Raw genomic sequence first — 25,226 nt, forward strand, 5'->3', positions numbered from 1 at the left:
ATTATTAATACCTGAAAATAAAGAATAATTAAATTGAATTCGTAATATCTAACAGAAAAAGAAAGGTTAATTATATAAAATGATAATAATATCTTAAATAAAAGATTAATATTATCTGATCATTTAATATATAAAACAAACATTTGTTTTTACATATTAAATACATTGGATTGTGCTGGCCGCCTTAAACGCATAAAAGACATATGTACATACATATGTATGTATTTATTTTCGCGTATTATATTGGACTGCGCAGGCCAATTTCAAACAACGCACACTTATTTCCACATACTTACATACAACAATTTTTATTTGCTGTTGCTGCTATTTCTAATCCTGTTTTCCTGGTTTCCAATGCTATAAAAACAAATGAAGTAATTATTTGCAAATTATTTTTGAAAAAATCACATAAAATTCATTTACTTACCTTCTTGTTGTACGAGCGCAAATGACATGCGTCTGTCAATCGTTTTTTTATTACCCTCTTTGGGATTTTCTTTTCAAATAAATTAAGAAATGAGATAACTTTTTTCATCACATCTGGGTAAACAAAAAAATAACCCGAACATGGGCGTTGGTGTTAGTGCATAGAGAAAAAATAATATATAACACTAGTTTACACTATTGAACTTTTTGTCTGTTGCCGCGAATTCTGCGATTGAAATTGTTCACTTATTACTTGTTTTTGTCAAATCTACCCTTAAAAATTTTTGAGCAGCTCGAGTTACTTTGTTTTTTGATTTTTATCATTTAAGCATATTTTTATCATTTAATCGAAAACAGGCGTATTTTACTGTGTTAAGATTAGTTTCAGAAATTTTTGCGTCATGAGTAGTTCAAGAAGACGTTGTTTAAATAAACCAGATCATTTTTGCTACATATGCGGAGATTATGTTTAAAAATTGTAGAAAAGTTATATCAGAGTTGGTGAAAAATACCTATTTTGAGTATTTTGGGGTGCTCTTGGATAAAAATAAGAATTGTTGGGCTCCCAATTGTGTTTGTAAATCTTGTGTGGAGTATTTAAGATTATGGAAAAGTGGTAAAAGAAGTGCCTTTAAATTTGGAACACCGACTATTTGGCGAGAACCACGAAATCATCTCGTAGACTGTTATTTTTGTAGAGTGAACATAAACGGTTTAAACACTAAAAATCGAGCTAAATGGCAGTACCCAAGGACTAGTTGTGTTCAACGTTCAGTGCAGCGTTCACCTGACTCTTCAGAGCCTAAAAATATATCTGAACCATTAGAGCAAGACAATGAAGGACCAAGCTCATCAGAAAATGATGCTGATTTTGAAGGTATGTCTAATGAGCCAAAACGCTTTTCCCAAAATGAGTTGAATGATCTTGTAAGAGATTTAAATCTTTCTAAACAAGCTTCAGAATTGTTAGCATCAAGACTAAAAGAAAAAACTTGCTATCCTTGGATACTAAAATAAGTTTTTATCGTGAAAGAGATGCAGAATTACGGCGTTATTTTTCCGAAGAAAACGGCATTACCTTTTGTTCAGATATCAAAAACTTGTTGATAAAAATGGGCTTGACGACTGGCGTTTATTCATTGACAGCTCAAAACGTAGCCTTAAATGTATTCTATTACATAATGGAAATAAATATTCTGGGGTACCTATTGCCCACAGTACAAAGTTAAAAGAGGAATATTGTAACATTTCGCTAGTCTTGAACAAAATAAAATACAATGACCATGAGTGGCAAATTCTCGGTCAACAAAGTGGTTATACCAAGTTTTCCTTTTTTATATGGCTTTGGGACAGTAGAGCTAAACAAGAGCATTGGCTGAGAAAAACTGGCCCTTGAGAGAAAAAATGGAGCCTGGAATGCACAATATAGTCCACAATTCATTAGTATCTCGTAACAAAATTATCCCTCCACCATTATATATAAAACTGGGCATCATGAAACAGTTTGTGAAATCACTAGATAAAGATGGGAACTGCTTTTCTTACATTTGCAAAAAATTTCCTCAGCTCACTATGGAAAAGATTAAAGCCGTCGTTTTCCAAAGTTTACACATCGGAGAAGAGCTTTAAAATGACGTTTTTTAGAACTTAATGATTAATTATTTTTCTTGATAATTTTTTCTGAATAAATTCATGTTTTTTTCTGTGTAATACCTACATAGCTGAAACTCTGAAACTAGAGCTGATAAAAATATTTAAATTATATTTTTGGAAATAGCATAGTAGTCAGCAACAGCTAAAATTTCGTCGGCAACAAATGTACTGTAAACTAGTGTAATATATGCTATAAATATGACGATATGAAGAGTTTGTCCTGGATATTCAGGATTGGGGTAGGTTTTATCTCTGGTTTGTAAGGTGTATTTGGTATTCTAGAATTCCTAAATCCCTTTTGTCAGCGTAATGTGTCGTCAAACAAATTAAAATCACTTTCCAATTGAGAGGGGCGTTGTAGGATTCTAAAGCTATGTCCGTATTGCCATCTATCTTGTTCTTTATGAAGTTTAAGATTCCAAAATATTTAGGAGTAACTTTAGTGTGCTCGTAAATTTGTAATATCCTTTCGGCACATTTTTTACTCGGACTAAACTCAGATGGTTTGCCTGAAAATTCTCTTAGAGATGTTACTACGTCCGTGATTTTGTCCATTTTTGATAAACTATTTCTGTGTATTTCTTCAATGATTTGGTCTAGTACCGGTATTTGTTTTGTGTCAGTCCTAATAATATTCTGTATTATGTCGAGTCCTTCTGAATTTAGTATTTGAGGGAAAACATTTTTTATTATATTTGCTAAATTTTCATTTGGTAGTAAAGTATGTAGGTGTGGGATCTGCATTGGAATTGGGATCTGGAAGGTTGATGTTTCCTAACCTGGGTGGTCTTGTTAAGTTATCTTGGTTTGCCATTTCTAGCGATTTATTATACTTTGTTTGTGTGAGTTTCGCTCTTCAATTGGGTTGGATTGTTTGAAATGATTGTTGCTTTCAATTTGTTTCACTTGCAATTATGCTCTCACGTAGTGTAGTGTTCTTCAGGTCCAACGATTTAACTTTGAGTTCGGAAAATGTTGAACGTTTCGAGGAATTCAAGTTCTGTTATTTGCACGTTCAATTGTTCGCGTACTTCGATTTCCTCGGTTTTTTTTTTTTATTTGTAAGGTCACTTTAATGTGTTCGCGTATTTTGATCGGCTCGAACGCCAATTAAATGAAAATATGTTTTGGGTTTTATGACCGGACCCGGACAGTACGAAATGGAGACTGAATTTATAAAATTTAATTTCTCTATTCTTTAACTTAAAATATTTGATATTTGGTTAGGTAGCCAAAGGCCTGAGCATAGGTTAGTGCTTGCAATAAGTGCAATATGCAATATCAGGACTTTAGCGCCAATATCAGTATTACGCAGGATGCGAGAGTGCCTGCTTTACTTGCAAATTATTTATGGTTCAAATTACCACGCTGATTCTTCGAATAGAATTCAGCTGTTTTATTTATGTGAAACTAATTGACCTCGCAGGCGGTGTCCTACGTGAAATTATGTGTTTTGAAATGAAAAGAAAGTTGAATTTATATTGTGTTGTAAATAATTTATTTGCGATTTTCCTACATTTTTTGATAAACACCATTTTTTGGTTTCTGTTTCGGTGCGTAAATGTACAGAGAAGACGGTTTTTCATCTTGGGAACACGCCACGTATGGCTGGCCGTATGAAAAACATGGCATTTTCAAATTTACGCCACTTGTGTTCTGTTGATTGACATCTCAAATGAAATTTTCACTGGAAACGGAATACGTTCTAACTGAAATGGCAAATCGTTAGAACTCAAAGGAATTCGTAGAATCAAGCATTCTGCCCCTTTGTATTCGCTAGTTGCGTCACAATCAGTTGGATACAAATCTGAGACGCAAATGATGTGGTGGCATACCAAGCCTCTCCAAAAAATTTAGAAATTCCACTGCATAATTCACGGCTTCGTCTTCATTGTCAAGACTATCGGAATTTGCTCATTTCCAATTGCATTAGTTGGCAACACACTTGGATTTCCATTTACTGGTTGGCCGTGCTTTCTGCGTTACCATTTCTTCGACCATGCATTCCATGTATAATATCAAGGCACTTCCGAATAGAGCAATGTTCTCACAAACTGATCAATGACGCAAGTTGAGAAAAAACTCGTCAATGTCAATTTTGTTGCTGGCGGTGTTTCCGCTGGCTGTATGTACATATTTCTGGGTTGAAATACACTCCGTGTCCTTCTTCAGATGAATTGCGAGATGCACAACAGTCGTAAGAGTAATTATCTTACAAAACGCTTCATTGCAGTTCACGCATCGACCCATTTGATACTGATCTCATCTCGTTCAAAGCCAATTTCCGCCATGTTGTTTCTTTTGGTGACGTACTTACAAACGTATTTTATCGATTTTAACAAACTGCAATATTCAACAATGATATGAGTTTTGAATGCGAATTAGACAATAATGGCGAATATGGCACGATCCATGTGTTGTCAACTTCGATATTCACTCCTCTAAGTTTAATGCTAAATTTTCTGCCATTTTTGTCTGGTGAGTGACGCCGATGGAGTGAATATTCATCATTGCCAGTTTGTGTTTCCGAAAGAAAAGCACGTGGATAGTGGTTTGTGCATTTATTATCAGTCATACGAGGCATAATAATTAAGTAATGAGACTGATTCCATAAAAACCGTATATTAGAAAATTATTCTACAACTCTGCCATCCCTTTTAAAGTAGTCCCCTTGGACAGCTATGCAGCGATTCCAGCGCGTTTTCCATGCTTCGTAACATTTCTGGAACGCTTCGACTGGGTATCCGTAATCGACTCAAAATGGGTTCCTTTGACCACCGATTTTGTTTTAGAAAACAAAAAAAGTCACAGGGTGACATGTCGGGCGAATAAGGCGGCTGTTGCAGCACGGCGATCCCTTTAGAGGCCAAATACTGGGACACGCTGAGAGCAATGTGGCACGGCTCGCGTTGTCGTGATGAAGGATCCAGTTACGAGCGATGTCTGGGCGCACCCTGTTGACTCGTTTTCGCAATTTTTCGAGTACTTGGAAATAATAGACTTGATTCACAGTTTTCCCCGGTGGAACGAATTCTTTGTGGACGATTCCACGGCTATAAAAAAAGGCAATAATCATCGTTTTCACCTTCGACTTGCTCATGCGAGCTTTTTCCGGGCGGGGGCGAGCGGAGACAACCATTGTGAGCCTGGGCACGACTAAGATCACTATCACCATACACTCTTACAATTTTAGCGTACGTTTCCGAAGCTGTTTCGCCCAATCTGGAGCAAGATTTTATCGCGACGCGTTGCTCTTGATTTCGTTTTTCTATTTTCGTGACGAGCACTACAAACACACGTCTACTCAACTTGACGCAGCAGGCGAACTAAACAATGAATATCAATGGAGAGGGCAAAGATGCCGGAAAAAGAGAAAGGGAATTTCAAGGTCACAGGTTTACCGCAAGCGCGCCAATAAAATCAGTCTCATTACTGCACCATCCAAAGAAGAATGTGTAGGTGCGGCAAACCTCTCTTTTGTTATTCTACAGAGAACATCTAGCGTCTAACAGCAGTACATATACGTTGCCTCAAGATAAAGTCCATCAAACATCGTAACTGTTGATTGAAAAGTCGTGCTATGACATCGTGATGATCGCTTGCTGATTGACCGAGATGCATAATTCCGCACGTAAGTACTCGGTCATGTGCCTTGGGCTGCCAATGTATGTTGATGCCAAAAAGAACGCCAACCGATATTACCGCGACCTCTTCGTCGTTCCAATCACGTCAAAGTGAAATGATTCAACACCAATAGTATTTTTGAGTGACTTGAGTGTTTTCAGTTTAGCTTTACTGTGTTTGCTGCTTTTTTATTTTTTTTTTTTAATTTCTATGTTGGTAATTTATTTCACTACTTATTTATTATGTTTTCATACAGTTTTATACGCAATAATGAAGATTTTTCGTACGACTGTAAAAGTTACTACTAAGAAACCAGCAGCTCGATTTTATTTTTTTAATAGTTTTATATTAAAATTAATGAATTTGAAAAAAAGGACTAAAAATACTCATTCAAAGGTACATATAAAAGCAAATAAGTTTTGTTAGAAAAATTTATAATTTTTTTGGTAAACTGAAGTTAGGAAAAGAATGCTCTCTACTGTCTTTGGCGCTATTCTGTTGCGCTGTAAAAATGTTACTGGCAAGCGAAAACACTCGCTCTGATGTTGCACTGCTAGCAGGAATGGCAAGAACTTTAAGTGCTAACTTAGACAACCTCGGATATCGTTTGCTATTATTTTTCCACCACTGCATAGCATTTTCGAAAAATTCCACATTTTCTCTAGAATAGCGACGTAGTTCAAATGATACATTTTCAACTTCTGTTAAAGAAGTATTCGTACATGTCAACAGATTAAGAAAGAAGAAACTCTCTTCGTTATTTGAAGAAGATATTCCTACTGATAAACTCATGAAAGATGATGCTGTATCTTCTTCCATTCACATCTGCTATTATAGCAGTGCAAAACATTTCAATTTCATTTAACTGGCTTGTTTGGATACGCAACGCTGGAGGATAAAAATAATAAGCCACTTTGTGCGTACATTCAAATTTGGAATACAAGTTCCTTCTATACCTTTCAAAATCTTTAATTTTAACGCAGAAATTGCCTGAATATCATTTTCATCGAACTTGCAAATTTCCTTTAATCGGTTTATCGCGGGAAGTGCATAGCACAATGAAGGATTCGAACGTCCCTGTAGTTTTTTGAAAATTATTTCAAACTCCTTGCAAATTTTAATTAAATTGTGAATAACTGATATATTTAAATTGGAAAGTCTGTTCATTTCTGCGGTAGTTGACAGAATTTCAATTATCTGCAATCGATTTGAACATATAAAAATGTGAATTCCATCGGGTTAGGCAGTGGGTTTTCAACGATGTTTGCAGCATGTGTTGCATACCCGATTTCTTAAAATACGTTACAAGCTTCTTACAGGATAATATTATGTCTTTAAGCTCATCTGTAGGTTCAACACTGGATTCTAATACGTTTGAGAAAAGATGACTTGAACAGTTAAGCGTTTGGCTATTTTCTAATTCCTTTTTCACATTGCTTCCTTTGTCTGTGACAAAAATAATGCTGTCTAAACTATTAACGCCGAACTCTACAAATATAACCTGAAGCTTTCTCTTAATATTATAACCTGTTGTTTGCGGATAATCCATGGACTTCATTCCAAGGACAATATCGTATAATTTGAAGTCCTTCGCAAAATGCAGTGTGGCACGTAAAAAATTGCGTTTAACATATTCGTCTTTCCATAAATCAATTGTAGCAAAAGCGTGGCCGGATTGTACATGTTCTGTTATTTCAACAGAAATTTCTTCTTGTTTTCTTTCGCCTTTTTTCCTATGTTGCGTGAAATGGTTATTGGGTCCGGAAGTAAGTCGTCAACATCATCATTTTTTCCATACTTTGTGCCTATAGCCACACAAAATTTTACTAATTTTTTAAATCCGGAGCCCTCCACGGAAGAAAACGGACGACAGTCTTCAACCACCCAATCAGCGCAAGCTTCTAAAGCTAATTTTTTATCCTCTTCACTTACTTTCTGTCTGGGCAGTTCAGTTATATCGGGTGATTTTTAAGAGCTTGATAACTTTAAAAAAAAAAAAACGCATAAAATTTGCAAAATCTCATCGGTTCTTTATTTGAAACGTTAGATTGGTTCATGACATTTACTTTTTGAAGATAATTTCATTTAAATGTTGACCGCGGCTGCGTCTTAGGTGGTCCATTCGGAAAGTCCAATTTTGGGCAACTTTTTCGAGCATTTCGGCCGGAATAGCCCGAATTTCTTCGGAAATGTTGTCTTCCCAAGCTGGAATAGTTGCTGGCTTATTTCTGTAGACTTTAGACTTGACGTAGCCCCACAAAAAATAGTCTAAAGGCGTTAAATCGCATGATCTTGGTGGCCAACTGCCCATGCATCCCGAAAAATGCACTGTTTGGTGTGGTTTGTACGCTGGTGGAATCATTGGACCGTATTTTTTCAAAGATGCTGTTGGACGCAACGTTACGGTGAATGGCGATCGCTATCGTTCGATGCTAACAAACTTTTGGTGCCAAAAATGGAAGAACTGAACTTGGTTGACATGTGGTTTCAACAAGATGGCGCTACATGCCACACAGCTCGCGATTCTATGGCCATTTTGAGGGAAAACTTCGGAGAACAATTCATCTCAAGAAATGGACCCGTAAGTTTGCCACCAAGATCATGCGATTTAACGCCTTTAGACTATTTTTTGTGGGGCTACGTCAAGTCTAAAGTCTACAGAAATAGGCCAGCAACTATTCCAGCTTTGGAAGACAACATTTCCGAAGAAATTCGGGCTATTCCGGCCGAAATGCTCGAAAAAGTTGCCCAAAATTGGACTTTCCGAATGGACCACCTAAGACGCAGCCGCGGTCAACATTTAAATGAAATTATCTTCAAAAAGTAAATGTCATGAACCAATCTAACGTTTCAAATAAAGAACCGATGAGATTTTGCAAATTTTATGCGTTTTTTTTTTTTAAAGTTATCAAGCTCTTAAAAAATCACCCGATATAATATGTGAGGTAAAACATTTATGTCTATTGGGAATGGAACTCTGTATGCCATGGCATTTATACACTATTTTACAATTACGACAACATACCATGTCAAGTAATGTACTTCCGTCATCTTTACCTATTTCTGCAAAGATATCCCAAATAGCACTTCTACATGCCATGGCATTTATACACTATTTTACAATTACGACAACATACCATGTCAAGAAATGTACTTCCGTCATCTTTACCTATTTCTGCAAAGATATCCCAAATAGCACTTCTGCCCTTCCGTTTTTTGCTGAGCTTATAAATACCCGGTATATTTACCTTTACAAAAAACCATGAATGCTAAAACACTTACAAAAACAGACAATAACGAAACAGTTTCTCAGCGCACGATACAAAATTTAAAGTTTTATTCTTTAAATTATTCAAATTATTTTCATTCTTTCCTTCAAAAAAGTGAGTAAAGTCAAATTATTTGTCTACTATTGAGAGAGTCATATATTGTTGTCGCTCATATGTGTAGATATACCTTGAGGTTTTTTTCTTTTTGTGGGAATGAATCTTAATCATTTTTTATGTTATTATGAGTACTTGTTTGCACCAATTTGTATGGCTCATAACTTAAGTGCACTAATTTTATTGGTACCAATTGCAGATCTCTGTTGTGAAACACACATAACGTTTTCACTGAATAATTTTCAATAATTTTTCTTTTGAATAGCAGGAATAAAGAAAGCAAACTACAAATTTGAGCGATTCAAATAATTGAAAAACAAAACAAAAAATTTGAAAAAAAATTAATTTTATATAAAAAAAGTTACTTTTTAGAATACTCCAATTTTTCGACGTTTCCCGATCCACAGCGAACAACCTCTGAAAATTTCATCAAGATTTGTTCAGCAGTTCTCGAGCCTTAACGTTACTAACAAACAAACATTCATCGTTTGCATGGGAAAAATAAAAGCGCTGCTTTGAGGGTTTTTCTGGCAATTATTCGATATTTTCTCGCCGTAAAAACCATCTTTGAACTTAAACGAACATTTAAAAAAAACACAGTTGACCAAATTGGTCCAGGCGTTGTTGAGTTATATGCTTAGCAACACATTTTGCGATTCATTTTTATATTATAGATATTAAAATATTAAATTTACTAAGCGGATTCCCGGAATTTAATATGACTTTAATTATTGAAACTTTATTAATTCATTATGTGGTAACTTTTACAACTGTTAAATATATGTTTTAATTTCTATTACTTAAATGCATTTTTATTTCTTTTGCGAAAACTAAACACAAATTTGATTACATTCCAGAAGAGAACTGTTTTTTAAATATCTCTATTAATATTATATACTCTGCATACTCTGATAATAATACAACAAATGTGAATCAAACTAAAAATTAACAAAGTAAAAAACATTCAGAAACTGAAGTTACCGCAAACATTTAAGCAAATAAAATCGTTTTTGTGTATGACCGGCTATTACAGAAGGTTTATAAAAGATTACGCCAAAGTGGCTCAAGGCTTAACAAAATATTTGAAAAAAGGAGCTAAAATTAACATTCGTCATCAATAGCATACCAATTCGTTCGACAAATTGAAAGCATTTCTAACGAGCCCACCGGTACTCAGGTATCCGGATTGCACACTTAAACTCGCCTTCATGACAGGCCATCAATCGCTTAAGTTTTTATACAAAGTGCGTTCCAAAGTAAACAGGACTTAAAAAAAAACAGAATAAATGGTGTTTTCTGCAAAATCAATTTATTTTATTCAAAATAGTCTCCTTGTGCTTCAATACAGCATTTTGCTTGGTCCAAAAGCATGTCGAACGAGTGTTTTAGATCATTGGCCGGTATGGCCGCCAGTATGTATACCGGTGCAAGTCTTTTGAATGGCCTCTACGTCTGCATAACGCTTTCCTTTCATGAGTAAATGCATTTTTCCGAAAAGGAAGAAGTCGCACGGTGCCATATCAGGTGAATACGGGGAGTGGCAATGGTTAAAATGTGATTTTTAGTCAAATAATCGTCCTTCGAATGTTGGATTTTGAACAATTTTGGATAGTCAGTCAATTTGTGCGGAACAAACTGTGCACACACATTTCGTTAGCCCAAATGTTCGGTCAAAATGCGATAAATCGATGTTTTAGAGATGTTCAATTCCATTTCCATGAATTTCAATGATTTCGGCTGATTTTTGATGAATGATCACGGATTTTGATTGGCCCACATTTTGATCGCCATTTATCTCCTCACGACTACTTTCAAAACGTTGAAACAACTCTTGCACTCTGCTACGGGAAAGGCAATCATCTCTATAAACTTGTTCCATCAATTGAAACGTTTCGGTAAAAGTTTTACTAATTTTAAAACAAAATTCAAAGGATGTAAGTCCTATGTTACAGAGGTGGCTCCTCAAATTAGAAGAATATGACATCAACATAAGTTATGTCAAGGGAAATTACAACACTGCCGCTGACTTTATGAGCAGAATAAATCCTTCAAGAAAACGAGAATATGAGCATCAAGGCAACGATCCACTCTCAAGAAGAGGAATTGCCTAACAATTTTGGTATCTTGCAAACTGCTGTTAACAGATTCCCAACAGATATAATCCTTACTCATTCAAAAAATCAGGAGTCACAATTTATAAATGGAAAACATACAATTTTTATTTGCAAAGAAGATATAAATACGGATTACATGTCCGATATATTCAAGCGATCCTTAAGAAATAATACATGTGAATGTTTCCCCCAACAAAAAGCTTAGTTTTATCACTTTCATAGATAAATTGTCAAAATATGCAATGGCATTAGAAGAAACAGTCTCCCAATAGTAGAAAAAATTAGATTTCATCTCTCTCTCAGGGGTAAACCAACAAAAATTTTAACAGACAATGAATTTTACTGACAGGAGACCCTGACGTAGAAAGACTTCATAGTACTATTTTCGAAAAACTTAGAACACTGGAGGCCATGAAATCACTATTATCATCTCAAGAAAGAGTTTTTAAAAGTATATTATGGTATAAACACTCAGTCCATTACACAATAAAAGCAAAACCTACAGATGTAATTGAAGGTAGAACAGATAAAGCTAAAATATACAAAACTATACACATTTTAATAAAACATTCTCTGAACTCAAGTCTATCATAGAGAGCGACTGTAATTTAATAAAAGCAAAATAAAATAGTATCGGGTGATTTTTTAAGAGCTTGATAACTTTTTAAAAAAAAAAACGCATAAAATTTGCAAAATCTCATCGGTTCTTTATTTGAAACGTTAGATTGGTTCATGACATTTACTTTTTGAAGATAATTTCATTTAAATGTTGACCGCGGCTGCGTCTTAGGTGGTCCATTCGGAAAGTCCAATTTTGGGCAACTTTTCGAGCATTTCGGCCGGAATAGCCCGAATTTCTTCGGAAATGTTGTCTTCCAAAGCTGGAATAGTTGCTGGCTTATTTCTGTAGACTTTAGACTTGACGTAGCCCCACAAAAAATAGTCTAAAGGCGTTAAATCGCATGATCTTGGTGGCCAACTGCCCATGCATCCCGAAAAATGCACTGTTTGGTGTGGTTTGTACGCTGGTGGAATCATTGGACCGTATTTTTTCAAAGATGCTGTTGGACGCAACGTTACGGTGAATGGCGATCGCTATCGTTCGATGCTAACAAACTTTTTGTTGCCAAAAATGGAAGAACTGAACTTGGTTGACATGTGGTTTCAACAAGATGGCGCTACATGCCACACAGCTCGCGATTCTATGGCCATTTTGAGGGAAAACTTCGGAGAACAATTCATCTCAAGAAATGGACCCGTAAGTTGGCCACCAAGATCATGCGATTTAACGCCTTTAGACTATTTTTTGTGGGGCTACGTCAAGTCTAAAGTCTACAGAAATAAGCCAGCAACTATTCCAGCTTTGGAAGACAACATTTCCGAAGAAATTCGGGCTATTCCGGCCGAAATGCTCGAAAAAGTTGCCCAAAATTGGACTTTCCGAATGGACCACCTAAGACGCAACCGCGGTCAACATTTAAATGAAATTATCTTCAAAAAGTAAATGTCATGAACCAATCTAACGTTTCAAATAAAGAACCGATGAGATTTTGCAAATTTTATGCGTTTTTTTTTTTTAAAAGTTATCAAGCTCTTAAAAAATCACCCGATATAAACAACGTTAACAACGAAATGCAAAGACATATTCTATACACTGACTACACACTAAAACTAAAAATTTTACAAGACAATATCGAACACATTCAGGAAAACATAGCTGCATCAAAGCTACGATTTTTTACAGAAACATGTTGGCAAAGGAAGAAATAACTTAATTAGGAATAGATTTCAATAAACTGCAAAACTAACGCAACTATTTAATAAATTTCAATAATTGCTCTATCAATTTATAGTAGGCAATCAAATTTTCTATAATAAAGAACTTATTTTCAAATAAAGTAGCGCTAGCTTTAATCACATACAAATAACCGAAAATGAAACCCTAATAATATATTTGAAGACATTGAATTAAGTAACTTAAAAAATAGAGGATTAATAGTAGAAATAAGCTATGTACATACATATGTAAGCAAAACGCAGTATATACATATACGGCTCCACATTAACTTTAATTTTCATCACCATTGTGTCAATAATTGTATTAAAAAAATTAAAGAGCAAAAATAACAATGTTAAAATAAACAACTTGATTACCCAGGAGAGTGCTCAACTAAAGGGAGGAGGAGTTACGTCGCCGTCATTGAAAGCATAATCACTGCCGACGTCGACGTCACCAACCAACCCCAATAAACACATTGAAGTTCTGAACACATAGAGCGCGACAGGCGGCAGCAGCCCGACAGTGAACTGAAAACGTCGTTGTGCATCTTACTACATGTACATTTGTGAGAAGCAGCAACAACATAATGGCCGGCATGTACACAAAACAACGCAGTTGTCCATTTTGTATGTACACAATTTCGTTGTGGCCATACTATGTAATTCCTTTCACTTCAATGAAATTTTAATATTTTGTTCAAAGTGAAATTTTTTATGCAAAAAATAAGTAAATAGGTAAATATTTTTGCTTTAAATTATCAATTGTTATTACAAATGATATAATAGAGCTATTTTATGCTTTTATTTGTAAAATAACTTCAAGTTTATTAGAGCTGTGAATAATTTTACATTTTACATATTAGTGGCATCACCACTCTACCTCATCTTTCTATCTTCCATTCTACTGTCAAATCTACTGTCGTCCTACTGTCGTTGGCAAATATAGGAGGATATTGAAGTTAGCGAGAACGACAACTGTCGGCCTGCAGTCGTGTAGTCGTGCAGCTGTCAAAATAACAGTGTCCATAAGAACGTGTGTATTTTAATATTAGACAGATGTAGTTTGCAGTCTGTCGCGCTCTATGTGTTCAGCGCTTGACTGTATACTTTCAAATTGATTGCAACATAATACTTACCATTTTACATTTCTCATTCCTACGGTGTTCATGTTACAAAAATTGCGACAATGCTCTACATCACGGGGCATCTCGACAGGCAAAAATTTATGGCATACTAACTGTCAAATCTATTGCTATTGCCATTGCCAAATCTGTATGTGGACATTTGTTACCATGAACATAATCATTTGCGCAATGGCGTCGGGTAAGTAGGTTCGAGCTGATGTAGCGCATGTTTTATACTGTGTTTTGAGCTCTTTGACTGTTTAAAACTTTTGTTTGGAAAATAAAAAAATAGTAGAAAGATCCTTTTTTTTTTACAAATATATTTCTGGGAAAAATAAGAAAAGGAGAAAGATCTTGATTTACGCTTTTATAAGTTTATTAAATTTAAGACTTCGCTCATTCCCAACCCTTTTTACATAATTTTTCTGTAAATTAACAATATTAAACTAAATATTAATTTTTGGAAAAATATTATTTTGAAAATGTACTTTATTTTTATAATAGAACACAACCGTTTTAATACTCGCTCTACTAAATTTAATATTACCGAAATGGAAGTGCCGTCGGTATATGTGTAAATGGGATATGTTGCCTCTTCGAAATTTTCATAGAAATGTCAAACTGCAGCTTATTGCTTTCAATATATGGCATACTAATTTTATCCTGTCGAGATGCCCCGTTAGAGGTGGCCATATTAGCCCTCAGTGGCATTTTTGCATCGTTCGGTCACGCAAGGCACATTTTGAGGACTAGATAAGGGGATCATCGCGGGCAAACATGAAAAGGGATTGGAAAGCATCGTATTTTTCCACTCCTTGTTTACAAATGAGAGCGCGCGTATATATGGGTAGTTGCACTGTGGGTAGCAATTGTAAAATTGTCTAAAAATTTTAAGTTTCTTTATAAATACCACAAATTTATAAAATGTAAGACATATAATAAAAAGTATAATAAATATTTCGGAAGATGTTCTTTGGTGAAAGTTCCAGCTGCTTTCAAATTAATTAAATAATTTTTTTTTTAATTTTGGACAGTGTTTTCACGCGCTGATAACATTTCTCCACATTTAAATTATAATAACTACAGTTTATGAACCACTGCTTCTTCAAACACATATGCACAAATGAGCGCTCAGCACTCACCTATTAGCGTTTGTATTCTATTTGTGTGCTTAGCCATTCTCAATTAATAATAATATGTGTTCCTTTTCTAAAGTGCGTATTATTATTTTAATACATTTCCAGACGCAACTTAGATCTTTACAATTTAATGAAACCATTATAGAATAAAACCTCAATCCTATGAATATTTTGGTAGCCAAACTGAAAAATATCACAATCATATATGTGTTTATATAAGCATTTTCATTAAATGGAACTACAATATGTTTAAAGAAAATATATATGTACATATTATAGTCACATGTATCTTTTCTTTTTTATATACTTGTGTGTAGATATGTGCAATACAATAACTTAAATTTAAAGTATCAAAAACACAAAATATATTTTGATAGCTACTGTTTTATTTACGGCTTTATAAGATGTATTAAACAAAAACCAAATTTTAATTAGTTATAAATTTTTTTTAATAAAAAATAAATTATTTTACTTTAATTCCATAGAAAATAATTATATGTGCAAAATAGAAAACTTCTTAATATTCATATCCAATGTTATTTTAACACGAATATAATACAAATAACCTTAAGTAATTGATGTTTTAAATATTTTTAGTATGTAATAGTATTACCCTTTTGCAGTTTTACCATGCACAGTCTTCGTGGCATGGACCCTACTAAGTTTTGCAAAGTAGTTAGCTGAATTTTCTCCCGCTCTGAGACAATGGCACTTTTTAACTGTATAATAGTACCATACTGCTTGGCACGTGCATATATGTACTTAAGCTTGAGATCAGGACTCAAAACTGGCCAATCCAATAATTGGATATTCCGGGACTGGAAAAATGCTTTCGTTGCGCGAGACACATGAATGGGGGCGTTGTCTTGCTGAAATATCCAATTGTCGTCATGAAAATTCCCAGAAAAAGGAATGAGCTCACTATCCAGTAGATCAATATAAACTTCTGAATTCACTTTAGTAGGTAAAAAACACATAGGAGATTTGCCGTTAGAACTAAAGGCAGCCCATACCATTAAAGATCCCCCACCATGGTTTCGCTTATAGCAAGTCTCTCTTGGATGTCGTATATCTCTCCAATATTTGTGATGACCATCTGGACCATCCAAATTAAACTATTTTTCGTCACTAAAAATTATATTTTCAAACTCCTCCTCCCAAAACCGATATTAGTCGCAAAATAAAATATGAGTACCTTTATGTTGCTTTTTCATTCGCGGCTGAGCTAGTTTTGATTCAAATTTAAGGCCCAAATCATGCTTCAAAATTTGCTGAACACGCTGTCTAGAGATTGGTAGGCCCAATTCTAGTTTTATCTGTCTGCAACTCATACCTTCGCTAATTGCTAAGTGATGAATGCGTCTCTTGGTCCGCTTATAAACTGCTGGTAACCGACCAGCACGCTTTATGACACCATAATGTTGAGGATTTTTCAAATAATTTGAAACTGTATTACTATGTCGGTTCACTGACTCAGCGATTCGTCCAATTCTTATGCCGGCTTCGTGCATTACAATTATCCTACCCCGCTCTTCATCCGATAGTTTTGTACCACGTTGCATTTTAACTATATAACCTATTCCTACTATATTCCAAAATAGTAAATTATTTTTCTACGCACTATATTTAATTCCTATAATCTACTTATTTCCCAATTTTTCACTATAGTTAAAAATCAAACTTTATATGTTGTCTGTACAGCTGCCAGAGCACAAATAGATGAGTTTGCACATATAATTATTTTCTATGAAAAATACTAATCGCAATGACATTTTCAATGAACGGTAATTCAAATGAAATAATGTTAAACCTTATATACAAACAAAATATGTAAACGTCGAATACTGCATACTGGAAAAAAATTTAGCGTTATTAATTCTCGAGATACACTGAAAAAAAATTTGCACATATAATTCTTTTACGAAGGTACAAGTATAACTTATATAATTTTTTTCCTAATAATAAAAATAAATATTAACGCGAAACTCTAAAACCTGCAAAATAATTTTACCTCTTTTTGTTCACACAACTGTACAATTCCGATATGAAGTAAATTTCCGCTTTTTAATTTGGATACAATGTCAAGTTTCATGGAAATGTCATTGATTTTTTCCCAACTTTTTATGCTCTTTCCTTCCTTCCGTAAACTGATATTCCACTCATCTAGCCCTCGTTCGCACTATGCTAACTTTGCGGGCTAAAAACTTGCCCATCCCTGCTCTACATAATAATAAATTAATATGCCAACATAAACAAAATTTGTTAAAGAAATTTCATTTTTAATAAATAAAATTCAGAATAAATATGAACACTAAAGTGACAAGTTGTTTTTCATTCACATCTAGCCTACCAAGTTTCAAATATCTCAATGTTTACTCAAGTTACAGCTTGCAAGGACGGACGGACAATCACCGGATTTCAACTCGTATCGTTATCCTGATCATTTATATGTACATATATAACCCTATATCTTTCTCGATTAGTTTTAGGTGATACGTACAACCGTTTGGTGAACAAAACTATTACACTCTGTAGCAACATGTTGCAACCGTATAAAAAAGGAGTTCCGTTAAATTTTGAGTAAAACTTAAATTCCCGGTGCCGAAACGTTCAGAATGTTAGAAAATGTCTTCGGTGATAAGTGTTCGTCGCGAGTAAGTGATACTGATTGGTACAAATTATTCAAAGAGGGTCGAGAACGCGTTGACGATGAACTGCGTCCAGTTCGCCATCAACATTAACTAATGATCAACATGTCAATAAAATAAAGGTATTGGTGATTTAAAATCGACGATTAACAGTCAGAGATCCTGCTTGTACCGTTGGAAAATCGGAAGGTAAATCATTTTGAATGATAATTTCTGTGAAACAATGCGTTCTTTCTATGAGGAAGTCATAAAACGTATTGTTACTGACGATGATTTTTGGATCTATGCTTACTACCCGCAAACAGGCGACCAATGCTTAACAAAATATTTGAAAAAAGGAGCTAAAATTAACATTCGTGACCCCCAATATACAAATTGGTTTGAGAATGCACAATGAAAGCGCTGCTGACGAACCTACTGGTTCTCAAGTATCCGGATTTCAATCTAAAATTCCCCGTAACCACATGATTTTGCAATTGAAGCTGTGAGCAGATCACTAAACGACCACTAAAGAGAACACTCAGCGACAGAAAAAGATCTGCTTGCCATAGTCTGTGCGGTCAACTATTTCATATCTACGGTAGACAATTCGACCTCATGACACACCATCAACCGCTTAAGTGGTTATAAATTGTATATGGGATATAAAATTGAAATGCAGACAGAATTTTTTCCGGATAATAATAATAACTTTATTTATCAAAAATGGGTTGAATCGAATCTATACTTCCTTGAGCCATAATATACCTAATATAAAGATTTCGAACTTCCGCCTGACTTTATTCTGGATATATCGGAATATTTTTGAGATATCTCAATTAAAATTAGAGAGCGTATTTTAGTCACAGCAGTGTATCTTTGTGCCTAAAATAGGTAGTTCAGAGAAAACTGGACCTAGCCCCATGCAACTAATATTGGTGATGGTAAGTGAGGTACCTTAATTAAACCCAACGAACATTTTATTAGTTAGTGGCATGTTAATAGTATGTGCTATTGGATAGATAGATAAAACCAGTTCGATACTACCCCAAAACCCAGATACTACATATATGACCCCGCACATAGAAACCCGGCTAGTGTGTCAAAACAGGATTTTTCACGAGAAGCGTTGAAAGATGTGAAGCACGTGTTCTCTCTTGTTCGTTACTATGTTAGCAGTTTAGCACAATGAAGCCGTCTGAGTGATGCCATGGTAATCGAACGCTCATTGTTTTGGCTGTCGCTTTCTGTTGTTGCTGTTCGCTGTTCGAACAGAGCTAGTGTTATCAAAGTCAACATTATTCGTTATCGACAAAAGCATGCTTATCCTGGAATAAGCAGTTTGTGATTGTAGTATGGTGATTTCGACGTGCAGGTAATCATTTTTGTTTAGAAAGGAAAGAGAGTGAAAGAATGGAGACAGAAAACATTGATTTAGAGCAGGAAGTGCAGCGAGTAAATGCGATGTACGGTATATCGGTATCGTAATTGGAAGTGGAATCTTATCCAGGAAGAAGGAACTCCGGCAGGCGTGAAGAAAGTAGTGGCGAAGGTGACAACAAATTTTCCGAAAGTGAGTTTCTGGAGAAATGTACAGATGATATGAAAGAATTCGAAACCATTGAAAGTATGTTCGGACCGACTGCAGAACTGTGTTGTACCCGCTATAAGTGTAACACCATTTTATAAAGACAGCTTGTATGTACGTTTCGCGACTACTGTTTGGAGTTGCGAAACAATGAACTCGACCTCGTTATTTTATCACATCTGGAGGCGCATCGGCAACACCTTTCGCTGGAAGCCTATTATAACACTCTTTCGCGGAAAAAGTATTCGGACAGAGATCAAGAGAAGATACGAGTCGATACAGAGTACACGTTCCGTGGCATGCGAATTTGCCGCCAAATGTATCTATTCATTCACAGTGTAGATCGTGATAGGTATGAAGGTCTTAATAGACACTTCGACGAAAATGGATTGTGTACAAGAGCCACGGTCATGTAGGAAAACCGTTGAACCGACAAACGGACGTGACGTACGAACTAAGAGAAGAAATCATAAATTTCAAGAATTTTCCAGAACACTGTGCTGTTCCATTACCTGGTCGCCTCCCGGCATTTAAAAATTACAATGTAATGAAATAGCCAACGTCAGAAACGAAAATCGCGGTGCATCGGCGGTATATTGCAGCGTGCGCAGATTGTCCGGAGAAGAAAATTTCAGAACGTTTATTTTATAAATTGTGGCAGGAAGGTTTCCCTTACATCAAAACAATGAAACGAATGTCAGCCTTGTGCAATACGTGTAAAGAAAATACGACGTCTGTCACGATTGCGAAAAATGCAGACCAACGAGAAGAAAAATTAAATATTTTTTTACAACACATACGATGCGCGAAAAATCAGTTAGCATTGTACCAAGAGTGGTGCGCTGGACAAGATGAACCTGACATACTTGTTTTGTCGTTCGATTATGCGCAAAATGTGGTTTACCCAGTAGGGTGGGTCGATTCCGGACTTTTTTCGATTCGGGATTTATAATAGTGCGGAAAAGTTGCCTTAGTACTTCCTGATTCCAATGCAACTTTTTGTTTTGAGATCGGATTGCATCTTCAACCCCAACTCCGGCCTTGAAATTTCGGAAATTCGCCTAAAATCGTGAAATTGTCTACCTAGCGCCTGAAATACGCATCTCATGGCAAAATGTATAAAACAAAAGTTATTTGTCACGTCATTTGCTACCGAAGTGGTATGAGTGATCATGGCCGTAGGACGAACCGTTCCCGAGATACGAGCGAAAATGCGGCGCTCCACAGCGAAAGGTGAAAATCGGCTTGCGGCCACACTTCTTGACGTTGATTTCGCCGAGTGCTATCACTCACATTCATTCATCTACGCCAAAGGACCCGTTCGGATAGGTCTCCACACAAATATTTTTTCATTGAGTTCCTTCACTCTTGTCGGTGATTTCGCCGAGTTCTATCACTTACATTCATTTCCCTGCGCCATACGACACGTTCGGACTGGTCTCCACATAAATATTTTTTCATCGAGTTCCTTCACTCTTGTCGTTGATTTCGCCGAGTGCTATCACTTATATTCTCTCAATAGAACACAGAACTCAAAATGTCTGTATCTAAATTTAAATTTAGACAGAAATGTCCTGTGTTTGGCATATATCCGTACAATCTCTTAGTTACGTACTTACCAGGATGTTCTTTTGTGTTTGATATTAGTTTGAAATGATTATCAGTTTGAAAGATTTCGTATAGGGCGACTCCGAGGCGACAACTATTAACCTAGGAGTAAAGAGGTTACAGAAATAGTTGCAACAAAGGTTGAAAATACTTTCAAAAAGTCATCTATTCCTATAGTTTCACACACTAGAGTTGTACAAATGCTCACCAAATACCTCAAGAAATTTCTGACTCTTAAACAAATGTTTTTAATGAACCCAATAGGTTTGAGCTCTAAAAGAGACGACTTTGTCTCTTCTGCCGGAAAATTATTTGACTTTGCTGCTTGTAAATGCATTTATTTTTGAAGTTATACTTCTTATACGAGTTCGGAAAAGGTCGCGATAGGTTTAGGTTGCGCAACCTTGCTCAATATGAATCTATGCAACCTTGTCTGCGAAGATGTTCGAGCAGCAAGCGAAGCGGTGACAATCGGCGATCGTTTGTTCGTTTCTTTCGGCACAGCTCGGCTTTTCTACCAACAACACAATGTTGCCATGCTTATGCTGTTGTTGTTTTTGTAGAACAATGTTTCAATTTTTGGTTGGTGACATATTAAATCAAAAATAAATTCTGTAGGGATTCGAACCTACGTCCTCGTCGTAACTTTTCAAGCGCTTACCACCAACACCACCATTGACACTTGTATTGCGTTGTCCTAATTATGGTTTGGTTATGCATGAAAGAAATATACAATGGATCGCCGATTGTTACCTCTTTCCTTGCTGCTGCTGCGCATATGTATGTTTGTATGCTTGTGTATTATTGAAGTTATGCTTCTTTTTCTTTTTTCTTTTTGTCTTTCATTTCTGCGAATTCTCAACTATTTTGCGTATATTGTGGTTGAAATACTCTGCGTTGGCCGTTAAAAAATTAAGGCTATACTTTACAGGATCATTTCTGTAGTTAGTCTTCATTTAAACTTTTTGGAAATCGACCCGCGATGACGAGGTACAGCGTTTTATCTGACAGCGTGAGGTTTATGAACTTCATTTCTAATATTGTGTTGTGGCATATTAGAAATGATGTTTCTTCGAAAATCGCTCGCTTACAACGGATAAAACGACTTCTGAGCGGTGATTTTAATGAATAAATTCCAAGGTTTTACGCAAAAATAATGCGGTCAATAAGTACAGTACGCTTATGTATGCTTGCGCATTATTTTTCTTTCGTTTGGCTTTCATTTTTGCGAATTCTCAACTATTTTATGTGACTTTATTTCTTTCGTCTCTCTTTTTTTGTGCGAATTCTTTGAATTTCTGAACGCGCACATGCGTATACATACATTCATATGAGCATGTGCAGATACACAAGATAGGATAGAAAGATGTATGCCTTTTAACATCGTATACTATACTAATAAATATTTTTCGTACTAATATCTAGAAATTAAATTTATCACAGCAATATTATGTATATGTATATTAGGTATATTGCTGTGATAAATTTAATTTCTATTAGTTAAAATGCAAAAATTTAAGACTAAGTCCGTCGAGATTCGAACCTGCGTTCACGTCACAATGTGCTTACCACCAACACCACTATTGACACTTTCGTGGCGTTGCCTTAAGTATGGTTTGGTTATGCATGTAAGAAATATACGATGGTTCAAATAATTTCGCTTAAGTATAGAAATATGCTTTTGTAGAACATTTACTTTCGCAAACACACAGACAAATGTGCAAACGACATAATATATGTATGATTGTTTCGCATTTTGCTTCTACGCCGGTCAAATTTCTGTACAAAATTCTACTGAAATGCATGAGAAAATAAAATGGACAACTAGGCAAATAATTTAAAAAAATTTATTGATAATTAAATATAAATGAAAATACGTGTAAATTTACTTAAATTTATTTAAATTTATTAAGAAACTTATTTAAATTTATTGAAAAACTGCAAAGAAAAATGAAAAGAAAATTCATTTTACTTTGGCCCAGTTTTGTGCGCAATACAAATGCAACGCCAATAATGAATACAAGAAATTGACTAAACACCATGATATAAGATATACAAATTATAATATGACAACCCAATTCGAAGAGTACAAAAGAGAGATGGTTACGCTGCATAATCCCTTCCGCATCGAAGAGACAGAACTACTTTCCCAGTCCTTCATTTAGACTTTGCTTTATAAAATGTGCATAATGAATTTAAATGTTCTAGTTTTCTTTCATACAAAATGATATGCATTTCTGAATATCACTAAGAAGTATAACTTCTTCCGCGCGTAGGGACTCCACGCACCTTTTTTTTCTTCTGGCACTTGTCCAAAGGAAAGGAAAGTTCCTATCAATGAACAACCATTTCTCTTGGACCAGAGAACCAGAAGAATTGGTCGCATTGGAAGTGTTGATCTACCTGAAACAAAAAAGATTACAAAGAAAAATGAACGTAAAGAAAAGCTTTCAAAACGTCATTCAACATCAACACTTACCAGAAAAGTGTCAGCTAGAACACGTGACCATTCAGATCAGGCAGACTCTCATACAGACGACAACAATGTAGGTGCGTCGCACATGGATTCTTCCAAAAACGATGCTGAGGATGAATTTTCTCTTCCATCCTCTAAAACCAAACAAAACACACTAGTATTAGAACACACTGCTTTAGCTGCCCAAAGATTTGGAGTAAGTGATAGAGCAGCGGCCTTGAATGTTTCATCTGCTTTTCTGGATCCCAAAAAAGCAAGTTTGATAACAGAGGATCAGGCTAGCTTTGTCACTGACAAATGCAAGATTAGTCGGGCAAAAAAGTGTTGGAGTTAAGCTCCAAAACACCGAAAGTATTGACTCTGTATATGGGCTGTATTTTGACGGCCGCAAAGACAATACACTTACACAAGTCAGCGAAGGTGAAAAGTACTACCGCGACACTGTCAAAGAGGAACATATTTCTCTTATAGCGGAACGTGGTTGTCATTACTTTGGCCACGTCACCTCTCCTTCCGGGTCAGCTGAGGATGAGACGCAAACTATATGGCAACATTTACAAGACAATTCAGTTGATGTGGAACATCTAGAAGTTGTCGGTGCTGATGGCAAAAACACGAACACAAGTTGGAAAGGTGGAATCATTCCGAAACTAAAAGAAAGAATAGGTAGGCCATTACAGTGGGTTGTTTGTCTTCTACATTTCAACGAACTTCCATTTCGTGCTCTTTTCGAACACATAGATGGTGTCTCAAAGAGTCCAAATACATTCTCTGGCGACATAGGTAAACTGCTCCCTGATTGTGAGAAGTTGCCTGTTGTCAAATTTGAAAGTTTTCCATCCTGCCAATTACCTTCTGAGGTTATTAATCCGACCCAACTTAGCACAGACCAAGCTTATCTCTATAAAATATCAGAAGATGTTATTTCCGGTCAATGTTCCTCAGATTTAGCGTCGATGCATCCAGGTAACATGTGCAAATAGAATTCTGAGATTATACATTTCTACTGACAAACCAACAAAGGAAATAAAGATTTTGGTCAAGTACATACTTACAGTTTACTCACCTTGGTGGTTCTCAATAAGTTTCAACAGTTCATTCAAAGATGGCTCGCGCTATCTCTATGCTGCAATTCAAAGGTTGAGATACTTACCTGCTAAACTGCTCAAGGTTGTCGATTCATCCATTCAACAGAATGCTTTCTTTGCTCTTCCAGAAAACATTCTCCTTAGTGTGATGACTGACGAACGGATAGAAGTCAGAAAGTTGGCCCTTGACCGACTTCTGGCAGCCAGAGAAGCAGAGTCTGACACTGTAAATGGAAGGGTTAGATGTAATAAAGTGCCAATGCTGAACTTCAAAGCTAATAATTATTACGATAAGATTAACTGGAAGACTATTACCTTGACTGTTCCACCAGTTCTTTGTTCAGTTTCTAACGAAGAACTCATTAAAAGGGCTGTCGGGAGACACTGCAGAGGTATGGAAATTTAGTGAATTCCCCTCTCACACCGTGGCAGTCGAGAGAACCGTCAAACTGGTGACAAGTGCCAAAGTTTAGTACAAAATCTGATTTTATCAATAAATTTGACACAGATTCAGACTAAAACAAGGCTGACGTATTGTTGGTTGGTTGGGTTGGGCTTGGGAGATTAGCTGAGAGCTGCAACAATTTTCACCTTGCG

General features: G+C 35.7%; 1 protein-coding gene and 1 pseudogene across 1 annotated transcript in view; one reads left to right on the top strand and one right to left on the bottom strand.

The window, feature by feature from the left end:
* The window catches only part of LOC126764111 (uncharacterized), a 340,586-nt gene that overhangs the window by 304,267 nt on the left and 11,093 nt on the right, over positions 1 to 25,226 (bottom strand). The window lies entirely within an intron of this gene.
* On the top strand, positions 21,980 to 22,182 carry LOC126764744 (small nucleolar RNA U3; annotated as a pseudogene).

This window comes from Bactrocera neohumeralis, unplaced genomic scaffold, assembly GCF_024586455.1.
Source record: "Bactrocera neohumeralis isolate Rockhampton unplaced genomic scaffold, APGP_CSIRO_Bneo_wtdbg2-racon-allhic-juicebox.fasta_v2 cluster09, whole genome shotgun sequence".
Classification (NCBI taxonomy): domain Eukaryota; kingdom Metazoa; phylum Arthropoda; class Insecta; order Diptera; family Tephritidae; genus Bactrocera; species Bactrocera neohumeralis.